Below are 13,337 nucleotides of genomic sequence, written 5' to 3'. Positions count from 1 at the left end.
TTCAAAGAATGTCTCATACAAAACCCAAAGTGGAAAGTGCCCTAATAGAGACTCCCAGGGGAGGGACTATTGGAATCCAACTGGGGCAGTGTCAGAAGACTTCGCAAATGCCGTGGCATTCATACTGGCCCTCTCTAGGGGCAGAAAGGGACATTCAAGTCTAAAAAGTCATATAAAACATGAAGGGAAGACAGTTCGTCATGCTTGGGAAAGGTGTGTTAAAAATTTGGTTAGTGTAGCAATGTCTCAGGGAGTAAGATTAATATATAAAATCAATTACATTTCTGTATATTAACAGGAAAAACTAAAAAATTAAAATGAAAAATTCATTTATAATAGCATCAAAATACAGAATACTTAGTAGTACATTTAACAAAAAATGCAAAATGCATTTAACAAAATGCAAAAAGATACTAAAACATTACTGAGAGAAATTAAAGGCACAGATAAATAGAAAATATACCATGTTCATGAGTTCAATACTGTTAAGAAGTTAAATCTCCCCCAATTTATAAATAATTCATAATCCCAGCAGACTTTTTAATAAAAATGTACAAGGTGACTTTTAAAGTTTACATGGAAATGCAGAAGACCTAGAATAGCCAAAAAGATCTTGAAAAAGAACGACAAAGTTGTACTACTTACACTACCTGACTCAAGACTTATAAAACTACAGTAATCAAGACAATGTACTATTGGAGTAAGGCTATACAAGCAGATCGAAGGAACAGAATAGAGCTCAAGAACAGACCCCATACTTGGAAAACTGCTTTTCAACAAATGTACCAAAACAATCCAACAAATAATGCTAAAACTGAATGTCCATATGGAAAAAAATGAGCTCAGTCTCAATTTCACACCGTAAACAAAAGTTCATTTGCGATGGATAGACCATAGACCTAAATACAAAAGTTAAAGGTATAAACCTTTTAGAAGAAAACACAGGGAAATATATTCTCAATCTGAAGCTAAATAAAGATTTCTTAAACAGGGCACAGAAAGCCATAACCATAAAAATTAGATAACTTAGACTCAATCAAAAATAAAACTTTTGATCATCAAAAGATACTGCTTCAATATCTTATAGGTACCTATAATGAAAAAGAATATGAAAAGGAATGTATGTATGTATATGTATGACTGAAACAGTATGCTGTACACCAGAAATTGACACAACATTGTAAACTGACTACACTTTAATTAAAAAGAAAAAAGATACTGCTAAGAAACTAAATAAACAAGACACAGAGTGGGAGAAAACAGTCACAAAATGTACATCTGGCAAAGAACTTACATCCAGAATATATAAGTAACTATCATAACTTAATAATAAAAAGATAACCCAATTAAAAATGAGCAAAAGACTTTATTAACATTTAAAAATATATATGAATGACCAATAGGCACATGAAAAAATGTTCAACATCATTATCACTAGGGATCAAGGGAATGCTAATAAAAACAACAATGAGATACCATTACATACTCATGAGAATGGCTAATATTAAAGATAGACCATATCAGAAGAGAGGGTACAGCTCAAGTGGTAGAGTGCATACTCAGCACACATGAAGTCTTGGGTTCAATCTTCAGTATCTCCATTAAAAAGGAATTAAATAAGCCTAATTACCTACCACCACCCCCAGCCCCCCAAAAAAGATAGACGATATCAAATGTTAGCAGGGATTAAGAGCAGCTATAGGTCTCATACCTTGCTGGTATAACCACCCTGGAAAACTGGCTGTTTCTTATAAAGTTAAACATATACCTAGTGATTCCAGTCCTAGAGGTTTTTCTAACATATATTAAAACATCCTTACAAAACAACATATACAAGGATGTACACAGCTACTTCATTCACAATAGCACAAAACTGGTAACAACCAAAATGTCCCTTGACAAAAGAAATTGTGGTAAATGCATAGAACAGAATGTTGCAAAGCAATACGAAGGTGGAAACTACTGATGGATGTGACACCATAGACAAATCTCACAGATAATAAGCAGAGGGAAAGAAGCCAGAAACAAAAGAGTACATACAGGAGATTCCATCATATGAGTTCTAAAACAGGCAGAACTAATCTAAGGTAGACAAAAATATTAGGGCAATGATTTGCTTTGTCTTTTCAGCTAGTGGTAGGGGTGGGACTAGAGAGAGATTAAAAGGGGATAAAAGAGAAATTTGGAGGAAGATGCAAATGTTTCGTATTGCGATGGGATGTAGATTACACAAATCTGTTTGTCAAAAGCCTATAGCTAGGAGTTGTACATTCAATGTATGTAAATGATACCTAAAAATAGTAAGAATAATAATAACAGTAACAATCATAATAAATGAATGAGGAGTGGGTTATGAGTAAAGGAATAAATAAAACAAGAGTGTTGATAATTGCTGAAGCTGGGTAATGGAAGTGCATTATCCTATTGTTTGTTTTTTTTTTATGTTTGAAAATTTCCACAATTAAAAAAAAGAAGAAATGTAGATGGTAACATGAAGGATGAAGTCCAAAAGAGAGATTTGACCAAAGTTATTTGCACTGTATTTCCTGCCCTTTAATGGCTGCAAAGGCTGAAAGTTACACAAGGGAACTCATAGTCTTGGTCAATCTAATTACTTGGCTGTCACCATAGAATACAAGAACTGCTCAGATTAATCGGAACATATTAACTCCTTACCATTCATTAACAATATCTTAGATCAGAATTGAAGCTAGAGAAAACATTAGAGACCTTTTAGTCAAACTTTCTTAATGTAAGCATTAAAAACCAGACTCTTCAAGATTTGGTTGCTACCCACTTTTTTGTTTCTCATTGCACGAAGCTCACACACTCAAATTCGGGGATCTTGTTCGTGCCTCTGTGCTCTTGTTTCTGTCGCTGATACCCTCCTCTGAACAACCTCTCTCTCCCTCCCCTTGCCTCTGCCCCTCACCTGTTCTGCCTGGAGAGGATACCTCTCTTTGGAAGAATCCTTCTAAGCACCACCTCCTCTATGAAGTCACGCACAGTGCCGTCATACTCGGCTGTACTTATTTATTGACATGCATGTCTTCAGCTCTTTGAGGGCGTGGACCATGTCTTGCTATAACATAACAATGACTCAATAAAGATTAGCTCAAAGAATGTATTTTACAGATTAAGATCACAGAGAATATCTTTTTCTCATGTTCACACTAAAGCAGCAGAGCTGGAACCGGAAGGTCAATCTGTTGAGTCTGTCCACTCAACATCAAAGGCCAATTGCATTCACTATCTGCCTAATCCTGCAGTTGTAAATTTTTATATCACGAGACACAAAGATCATTATAAGAATTTACCCGTCTCATCTATGTATATTTTTTTCCAAGTGCTGGGCCTTGTCTGCATGTTAAGTGTCAACTATTATGGAAAAGAGAATCAGAGAAATGACACTTAGGCTTCTAATATAAGGGAACCGTAAATTATGTTTCTGAATCCTTATTAGCACTCTTCAATCCAGCTTCTCATTTATGCAGAACTTGCGATAACTAACAAATGTCAAGGCACTGAATCAGCAAATGTTCATAACTTTATACTAAATTAGTCGGTAGTATGAGAAAGACTTAAAACTGCAATAATACAGAATTATGAATAGATGTTTCAAATTAATGCAAACACTATTTCTCTACTAACTAATTAAATCCCATCTGGTGCTGTAAGTTTAAAAAACCTTACAATTAAAAAAATAATAATGAGGGAAGAAAAAAAGCACTTTACTAAACTAATAAAGAGGCTCCAGATTCTTTAAGGTAGGCACTGTAGAGACTTCTCAGTAAAGGAAACATGACTGTGTGGTCCCCAGGGGGCCAGGGTTGAGGTGGGGGGCTCTCATTAATTACCATCACTACCCCAATGGCCTTGGAGATACTACTTCTACTTAGTTCTATGACTGAGGAAAACACGAGCCTATTTTTTTAAATGACCTATCTGAGGCCACCTATCTGAGGCCAGCCTGAAAGACATTGAAAAAAAAAAGAAAGACTTTGCTAAAAAGAAGGGTTAACAAAAGAACCAAAAAATATGTAAGTAAAGCAAATGAGATAAAAATAAATAATCTGCATTACAGGATGAGATCCACTCATTCTTTAGCTTGTTAAACTCAGCAAGGAATCTCCCCAGCTCCCATCCTGCTTCTTCATGACAAAGCCATCTTTCCCTCCCATTCCCAGGAATGCACTCCTGGCCATGAAGACTCCTTCTAGGCCAGACTCAGGATAGAGAATAAGAAGATGAGAACAGGGTATCTCCTTTCTCATTTACTGAAGATCCTCTTTCTCCATTTCAGTCTCCAAGAGAGGACTCACTACTTTGCCCATTACTTTGCTGTCGGGAAAAACTGAAAGACTGCAATCAGCAAAACACTGATAGGTGTTCTTTCAGTGGAATGCTGGCATTGTCCTAAGGCCCCACCGGGTTACCTGATTCTATAGGGGTCTATGCCTTCCACTGTCTTTGACTGGATTATTTTACAACTCTGAAGTTATAGAAAACTGATAGTAATCAAATGATTCTCATCCATTAAAGTTGCAAGTGAAGGTCGTCCTGTGAAGATGCAGCTGATGCCTCGTCCTGTCCCCTAAGAGGTGATTCTAATCATTAAAAGTTATTGCCCTGTGGATATTGACCAGTTCTCACCTATTAGTAAATTCATTTCCACATTCAGCGATTGCCTATATGTGTCTGTTCTTTGGTTCATTTGAGCTAGTTGTAAAAATCTTTCATGAGTTATGTAAAATTTTTGACACATGTTCATGTTATGTTTGTACGAGAGCCATGATTGCTGTTTTGAAAATCATCCTTTAACATGGCCACAGAAAAGCCATTCTATTTAAAGAACAAACATGAAATAGGGAGAAGGGGCCAATAATTATACTAGAAAAAGAGGCTAAGAATAATTGCTAAAATTGGGTATGAATTGAGCTCTATCTACACCTTCTGGCAGCAAAGGTGGAAAAGGCAAACAATAATATAAGACATGCAAATATCATGATAAATTTACCAGCTCATCAAGAGAGAAAAGGTTTTTCCTGGCACCTGACTATTAGAGAAATTTATAGTATAGCACCATTACAAAAATCATTCAATGCCAAAAGAGTGGGTTTACAAGAGATATTAAAGTCATTTTTCATATGGCTGTTCCTTTTTTTAAATAAACATCTCAATCTCAAATAAGCCAAAAGCATACTATTAAACTGTAGTTTCCTGGTGGCATTTCTATGGGGCAGTGGTTCTCAAGCTTTGACGTGCGTTAGAAACACATGGACGGCTTGTTAAGACACAGATGACTGGTCCCCATCCTCACAGCACTGGTTCTCAAGGTGTGGTCCTGGGAGCAGTTTCATTGGTATCACCTAGGGCTGATCTATAGCCTGGGGTCTTTAAACCACAATCTACAGATGGGCTTCAGAAAGTCCATAAATGCAACATTTTGTGTGTATATACATTTCAGGGGAAGGGAAGTATTCTAGGCAGTCGATAAATAAGAATAAATGAAGACCAGAGAAAGACAAATACCATATGGTATCATTTATATGTGGAATCTAAAGAATACTATAAATGGATCTACATGCAAAATAGAAACAGGCTCACAGATATAGAAAACAAATGTTACCAAAGAGGAGGGGAAGTGGGAGAGAGACAAATTTGGGGTGTGGGATTAATAGATACAAACTACTATATATTTGATAGATAAGCAAGGATACACTGTATAGCACAAGGAATTTACTCATTATCTTGTAATAACCTATAATGGAATATAATCTGCAAAAATACTGAACCACTATGCTATACACCTGAAACTAACACAATAGTCTAAATCAACTATACTTCAACAACAAAAAAAGAATAAATGAAGAACTAAGAGCTTTAGCTTTAAGGCAACTAAATTTCATTTTAAGTCCTCTGATGAAACTCTTAATCTTTTGAGAGAGGCTTTTTCCTGACTCCTGTCTGACTCCTGTCTAAGGTTTCTTGAAGGCTGGCTGCCAAGGCCTATCTTGTTTGACCCTCTCCCCTTATAGTGAGTGTGCATGTGGACACCACAGGGCAGGAGCCTCCAGGTCCTACATCTTCTGTCCAAGGATATTTCAGTGGAAAATTTATTTCTTATCCTGCAAGCCCCCATTTGTAGTACATTTCACCCCTCTGTCCTCTAAATTTTCTTTAATCTGAGATCAAAGCATAAACTTTATTAAATCAAAATGAAAATTATCAACATTACAGAAGAAATGGTTTGCCAAAATGTTTTATATTTCTTTGTTTAATGTAAAATTTGAAGAGAGGATCAATCTTTTCCATTGTTATTTTTAAAAGCTGCTATCGTATAGGATAGTGAAAAATACCTAATAGGGTAAGATTCCATATAACTTCTGTTTTTAGTTATTTCAATTTCACTTTTAATAGCACAATATTTCTAAGTTTTAAGAATTAGCACACTAATCAGAAATATGAATTTCTTGCTATTGCCCTAATGCTTGTTTCTTTAAAACATCTAATGAAGCATTCCTGAAAAATTGAATAGAAATTTATTATCTGTCAATATAGCCTATTAATTTCTGAATACAGCTATAACACATACATCATGACATCATCATATATGGAATGCTTGAGAGCAGCTGTATTAAACAAATATTTTACCATTTCCTATGTGCAAAGTATGGGGCTAGAGTCTACAGTAGACCCAAGGATATTTAAGAAACATATCTAGTCAATAAGGAGTTTATAATAAAAATTAATCATTGGTGGCTCAAATAAGACTTGATCCTTAATAATAATGATCCTATAAATGCAAATTTTGGAAAAGGAAACGTTATAATGAAAATACCAGACTTTCAATACATGCATAGTTTAGAAAATGAATTTATATTCCTTAATTTTATCAATTTTCTCCATTGTATTAAAATGTTTACGTATGCCATCAATAAGGTAATTTACTTCAAATGATTTAATATGGCTGTTAATATAACAAGAATTCCTATGGACCCATTAAGAGATTTACTTTATTGACAAGTTTTCCATATTTCCTATTTATCATTATACTCCGTTCTCTCAATTTTATGGACAATTGCTTTTGCTCTTTGGAAACTTGTTCAATCCACTATAATTATCTTTATGATATATGACCTCTTTGGCAAAAATGTACCAGAGAAATAGACTGAAGAATGTAGAGAGAATGAAAGAAATCACTAAGTCAACTCTATTTTGAAAAAGCAGCCTATTTATTATGTTGCAGTGTATTAAAATTATGGGCTAAAGAAAACACATCTTATTTACTCAACCAGCTTCCCAAAGGAAGAAACTACAGAGAAGAACCTGGTTTATTATGTTAATCACTATGGAGTTTAAGAAGAAATAAGGAAACTGTTGACTAATATACTAAAAAAAAAAAAAGTCCTTTCATTCATTCATGCCCTCATATACTCACTTAGTATATATATACACTGGGTAGTTTCTATTAATTCACTATCTAACTCCTGGCACATGGTTGGCACTCAAATATTTACTGAAGCAGGAAAAAAATGGGGGTTGGGGAGAAGGAGAGAAGGAAGAGAAGACGTTGTCCTGGACTTGGAAAGGCAGAAATAACTCTGCATAAGCAGAAGTGGAGGAGAGCAAAGGAAACAGTGGCAAATGATGACAAATAATAAAATGTAATTGGTATGTAATAGCAAGATTACCTAGGACAGTGAGAAATAAAATTAGAAAACAACACAGATTATATTGAATCTTGGTAGCAAGATTAACAGTTCAGACTCCACCCTGGAGATAATGAGCTGCTTCTTCAAAGATTTCTGACATGACATGATGAAGATGACAATGTAACTGTGCTGACTTGCAAATTAAAACTGGTATATATATAACTAGTATGGCAGAAAGTTAATGGTCAGAGTAGTCAAAGGGCAATCACAGGAGTGGCTGACCATGTATTACAAAAGGAAGAAGACTTGTTAGGAGGCAAATGTAATATTCTTATTAGATTGGAAAGGCCTAAAAAAATGGCAGCCATAAAGGAAAAAAAATGTATTCTGTTACAAGAACATGGTATGTCTGTTCATTTATTCCAGTCTTTTTCTTAAAGGTCTCTTAGTAAAGGTATATAATTTTCTTCATCTAGAGTCTTGCACATTTTCGAATTTTTATTCTTTTATGTTCCACACATACACACAGTTGTTGTTGTCATGTAAAAATAATTTTTTCCATTTTATTTTCTAACTGATGATTACTGGTATCTACACAGTATTCATTTTTGCATATTTTTACCAATCTTATTTTTAGTACGTTTGAAGTGAATGCTTTTGGATTATAACATTTAACAACTGTATGAAGTACAAATAAAGATAAAATTTTCTACCTTTTAAAAATATTTATATTCCATTTTGTTTTCTCCTATTACTAACTGGCTACAATTTTTAGAACCATGTTGAAGATTAACAGCAGTAATGGTGGTAAATCTCATATTATTCCTGCCTTTAATGGGGCCACTGGTATATTTCAGGTCAAGGACTAAGAAAATCAGATTTGCATTATGGAAAGCTCTCCCCATAAGCAGTGCTGAGAATCAGTGGAATGATGGAAAGAGATCAGACACCAGTTCAGAGACTACTGTAGTAATCCAAGGCAGAGATACTAATAAATGCTTATCTAAGGCAGTGGAGCTAGAAGGGCATGGTCCACATTTTAGAGATACTGGTGAGGAAAAATTCATAAACTTGATGTCATTTGAATTTAGGGGTGCCAAGAGAAACAAGAGAATCAGGATGATTTCCCAGTCTCTAGTCTGGCTCCATCACGCAATCAATTGACCAGGTTAAGAATACTGAAGGAAAAGTAATACAACATCTATTGTGACTACACAGTAAAGGCAATTGGATAAATGGGTCAAGCATCACTAGCATACAATTAAATGACAGCTTCAAGGTGCATAAAAGAGGACTAAGACTTGGATATTGGAGAATATCTGCTTTCGGAAGGACGGTAAGGAAGAAACTGGCAAAGGAAATGAAGATATTTAGCAGAGGTAAGGAGCAACTGGTTAGCATGGTGAGCATTAAAGCAACAGGAGGGGAAGATTTTTCTCTAAAAAAACCAAAATTATATAGCTCAAAAAAAAGTCTGAGAAAAGGTTAACTTGGTTTTCAGGAGCTTTTACTGGTGAAATTTTGGGGTTTAACTTCAACTGAATGATGAAAGAGAGACAGATATGAGGGCTTAAAAGAGAGTGTTGACTTTAAGAAACTAAACAGCAACAGGTAAACTACTAATTCTTGATGTCTAATGATAGAAGAGAAACCAAATTTACTGATAGGACGGTAAAACAGTGGGGTCAAGTGAGTTTTGAAAATAGAGAAAAGAACTGATTGAAGATCTTATGAAAATAAAAACCAAACCAAAAAAAACAAACAAACAAAAACGCCTATGGATTACTGGGGAAGCAAAGATCTGGATGAAGCCAGTGAGAAAATTAGGAACTCACTGGAAAGAGGGTGGATGGTAGAGACAGGACATAAATATTCTGAGATGACAGGGCTGGAAGAAGGTATTCATTCTTGTCTATTTTTACAATAAAGGAGGAGGTAAGAAAAAATGTCCAGAGTGTTTATGATCCTGTAGAAGGGTGAGGAAAGGTATTGTGGAGAATGGTCTAGAAAATCAAAAAGACTTCAGAGGTAAGTTGAGTAGGACCAAGAGCCTAAATGAAGCTTTTTTGAAAAAGTAATTTGTCATGTGTCAGGTCAGCATTTTTGCTTGTTTTTTAAAGAAGCAATGCTCTATAGTCTAGAGAGAGAAAAATGAGCAAGACAGTGGCTGACCTGATTCAGGAACAGGAGCCCAGGGGCAGCAGAGGCCAAGGTATCAACAGTTCTGGAAACTCTCACTTCAAGGGCTGTCCATGCAGTGCAGGGGGCAGTGGACACAGGAGACACCAAGACCCTACAGAGCTGGAACTGGGGAAGGGTTTACAGCTGGGGGAAAACAAGCACCTGTTATACAATTTTAAACTAAAAATTATGCAATTACAAGAGCATCAAAGAGGAAACAACAGGGACTAATGCCTGAGGACACTGGATGCTTCTGGCACATGTTCTTTTCAACTCTAACGCTAGTCTGTGACAGATGCAGAAAATACCACCTCAGATTAAAGGTAAACAGGATGGATATTCTAACTCCCAATAATGCTAGTCATCTTCTAAACTCTGATTTTCTAATCTCATACTGAAACTTTAAAAATGTTATCCACTGTCAACCTTTAAGCCTGATATCTAAGATTGTGGGAACAGAAATTTGAATCAAAACATGAGCTGAATTTTTTTAATGATACTCTATTTTTTGTTGTTTCTTTATTATTTTATTTTTTTAGATTGAGATAGAACTGACATATAACATTAGCTTCAAGTATACAATATAATGATTCAATATATACAGAGAGAGCTTGTATTGTTTTTACTAAAACATCAATAAAGCCAAAGATACTTTAAAAAACACACCTACGGATCTAGTTTAAATCAGAACCAAAACTAAGCATCTTCCACTGAAACAAAATGAAAATATACAGTTTCTTCCACCCTATTTTAAGGAAAAATCTTTATAGTATCTACATGTTCCTATCATGAATAGAAAATTCATTCATTAAAGATTATGTTTACCAAGTATTTGGGAGTCCCAGAAGGTAAATTCATATATGTGGTATAACCACAACTATGAAAAATATGTACACAGAATGACTGGAACAGTAGTTACCTGGGAAAGAGAGAGGGATAAGACTCAGGAGGAAGCTGGAGTGGGCTTTCTGGGATGCTGGGAGTGTTCTATACTTAAACTAAATGGTGGTTACACAGGTATGGTGTCGCTTCTTGATAACTTATTCAGTTGTGCACTTAAAATAAGTGCATTTTGCAGTATAGGTGTTACACTTCACATAAAAATTCCTAAAGAAAGGACTGAAAGGAAATATATTAATATGGTGTAACAGAGATTCCTTCTAGAATGGCAAGACCATGGGTAATATTCTTTCTTTTAAATACAATTTCCCAATTTCATCATGGCAAAAAATGATAAATTTATTAAACATACAGAGTGGTATCTTGGAATGAACTAATAATGTCTACTTTAAAAGAGATTTAAAAGAGAAATAACTATCTTCCAAAAGAAACATGTAATGATATATAAACCTGCACCCAGCTTATATAATACTAAACTAAGTATCAATGAGCATTTAAAAAGAACAGAGTCGATACTGCAGAGTACAAAGTCAGGGATTCTAAAAATACATTAATACAGAAAAATCCCAATTATACAAATGGGTATATTACAGATCTAGAATCAGAAGCCTAAAAGCAGAAGAAAAAAAAAGGTTTCCAATTTAGAAATAATAAGGATAAGAGAGAAAAGTGAAAATGCCAGGACCATACAAGCCATGATCAGATGAAAAAAATTCAAAGCAAAATTTTCTGAAGTGAAAGATGACTTCAGCCTGGTTAACAAGAGAGGGCATAGAGCATTTCTCAGCAATTATCCTTAAAGAATGACCTCAGACACTTATTTGTCAAGTTTTAAACCTTTAAAGACAAGATCTTACATTTTGTCAAAAAGGGGTTATAATATAAGAATGTCTTTGGATCTCATTTTTCAGATCTCTAAGAAGGGAGAAGCTAAAAAGAAAATTATAAATACAAGAAAAATCTCTTTTAAGACAGGGAATATATTAAGACACAGAAGCCCATAAGTAATATCAACAAAGTCCCACAGTTCCACTCTTGTAAGATCATCACAAGAGATGATAAGTTTTTGAAAGTAGATGGAAAGGCACTTTCTAAGAGGTGAGAGAAAGCTATTTCCTAAGAAAACAAACATGAAGAAAGAGTAAAATTAAATCAGCATGCAATTAGTAAACTTGATTACATATTTGTGAGAATGAAGGATAAATATGTCAAAAATAAACTACCAACTATACCAACAAAACATTAATGTGGTAGATTTTAAATGGCTACGAATTCTTTGCAGCTACATCCATCAAGACGCAGAGTCTCTCGTTCGCACTTTGAATCTGAGCTGGCTTTGTGACTTGCTTTGCCACAGAAGGAATGCTGTGTGACTTCGAAGTCCAGTCCCAAAGATACCTTACAGATTTTGCTCTTGCCCTCCTGGAAATCTACAACTGCTAATTGAAGAAGCCTGGACTCATCTGGAGACACGTGGCTCAGAAGACAACCAGTGCTACACCCTACACACGTGCATGAGGCCACCTAGCACTGTTTAAGCCAGATGACTGGAGCCACATGAGTGACCCCAGGTGAGACCAACAGACCAACTGGCCTCAGTTCTTTTGAGCTTAGCCCAAATTGCTGACTCACAGAATTGTGAGCAGGAAAACTGTTGTTTAGTCCACTAAGTTGTGGGGGAGTTTGTTATATAACAATAGATAACTGAGACAAAATAAGTGAGAGAAAAATAGGACTAAGAACTTGATTCTTATTTCCCCTAGAAAGAAGTTTAATGTTACTTGGTAAAACTATACATTAATAATTTAAATAATCCAAATATATGACAATGGCACTCTCCAAGACCTGGGTGAGGGACTGCCATGTGTCGGGGAGGCACACGTGCTGCCTCAGGTCACAGTCTGGGGATCAGAGAGATGGATTAACAGAAATACATGAGAAGAAAAGGGTCTATCTAGAATTCTTTCTTCAGCACTGCCATGTTTCAATAGGTACATTACAACTTTTTTTTGCAATTGGAATAGCAAACAGGTATTATTTTTTAAATTATTTTTTATTTTATTTGGGGAGGGAGGTAATTAGGTTCATTTATTTATTTATTTTTAATGGAGGTACCGGAAATCGAACTCAAGACCTTGTGCATGCTAAGCAGGCATTCTACCACTGAGCTGTACACTCCTCCTGATTATTTTATTTAAAAAATCATCTATAATAAATATTTTTCTCAGAAAAGGAGCTAGTTCACTTAAAGCACACTGTATTAACGTTAAAGATAACGCCATCTCATCCACTGTGATTTCAGTTCTCTTCTTAGATGCTATTAAGTCATTTTCAAACAATTATTCTAATGTTAATGAGAATAATCTAACGTCTAATGAGAGTATTTTAAACTCAGAATTATGTCTTAAATTCTTAAAATAAAAAGAAACCCATGTATTCATTTAAATTTAAGAGCACAGTCGTAAGAAATGGAATTTGCTTTTTGTCTAACTTCTAAAATGTATCATAAATGCATAACTTCTTAGTCATACTGTAGAATTTCCATGTTATTCTGTTTCATTTGTATGTCAGTGTTTTCACATAGTCTGTATTGCAAAGTAT

At 34.9% G+C, this 13,337-nt stretch overlaps 1 protein-coding gene across 1 annotated transcript in view; it reads right to left on the bottom strand.

Annotated features, from left to right (window-relative positions):
• Positions 1-13,337, bottom strand: part of PEX7 (peroxisomal biogenesis factor 7) — a 72,999-nt gene that overhangs the window by 1,161 nt on the left and 58,501 nt on the right. The window lies entirely within an intron of this gene.

This window comes from Camelus ferus, chromosome 8, assembly GCF_009834535.1.
Source record: "Camelus ferus isolate YT-003-E chromosome 8, BCGSAC_Cfer_1.0, whole genome shotgun sequence".
NCBI classification, from domain to species: Eukaryota; Metazoa; Chordata; class Mammalia; order Artiodactyla; family Camelidae; genus Camelus; species Camelus ferus.
The sequence above is the reverse complement of the archived record's forward strand: the minus strand, read 5'-3'. Positions and strand labels throughout refer to the sequence as shown.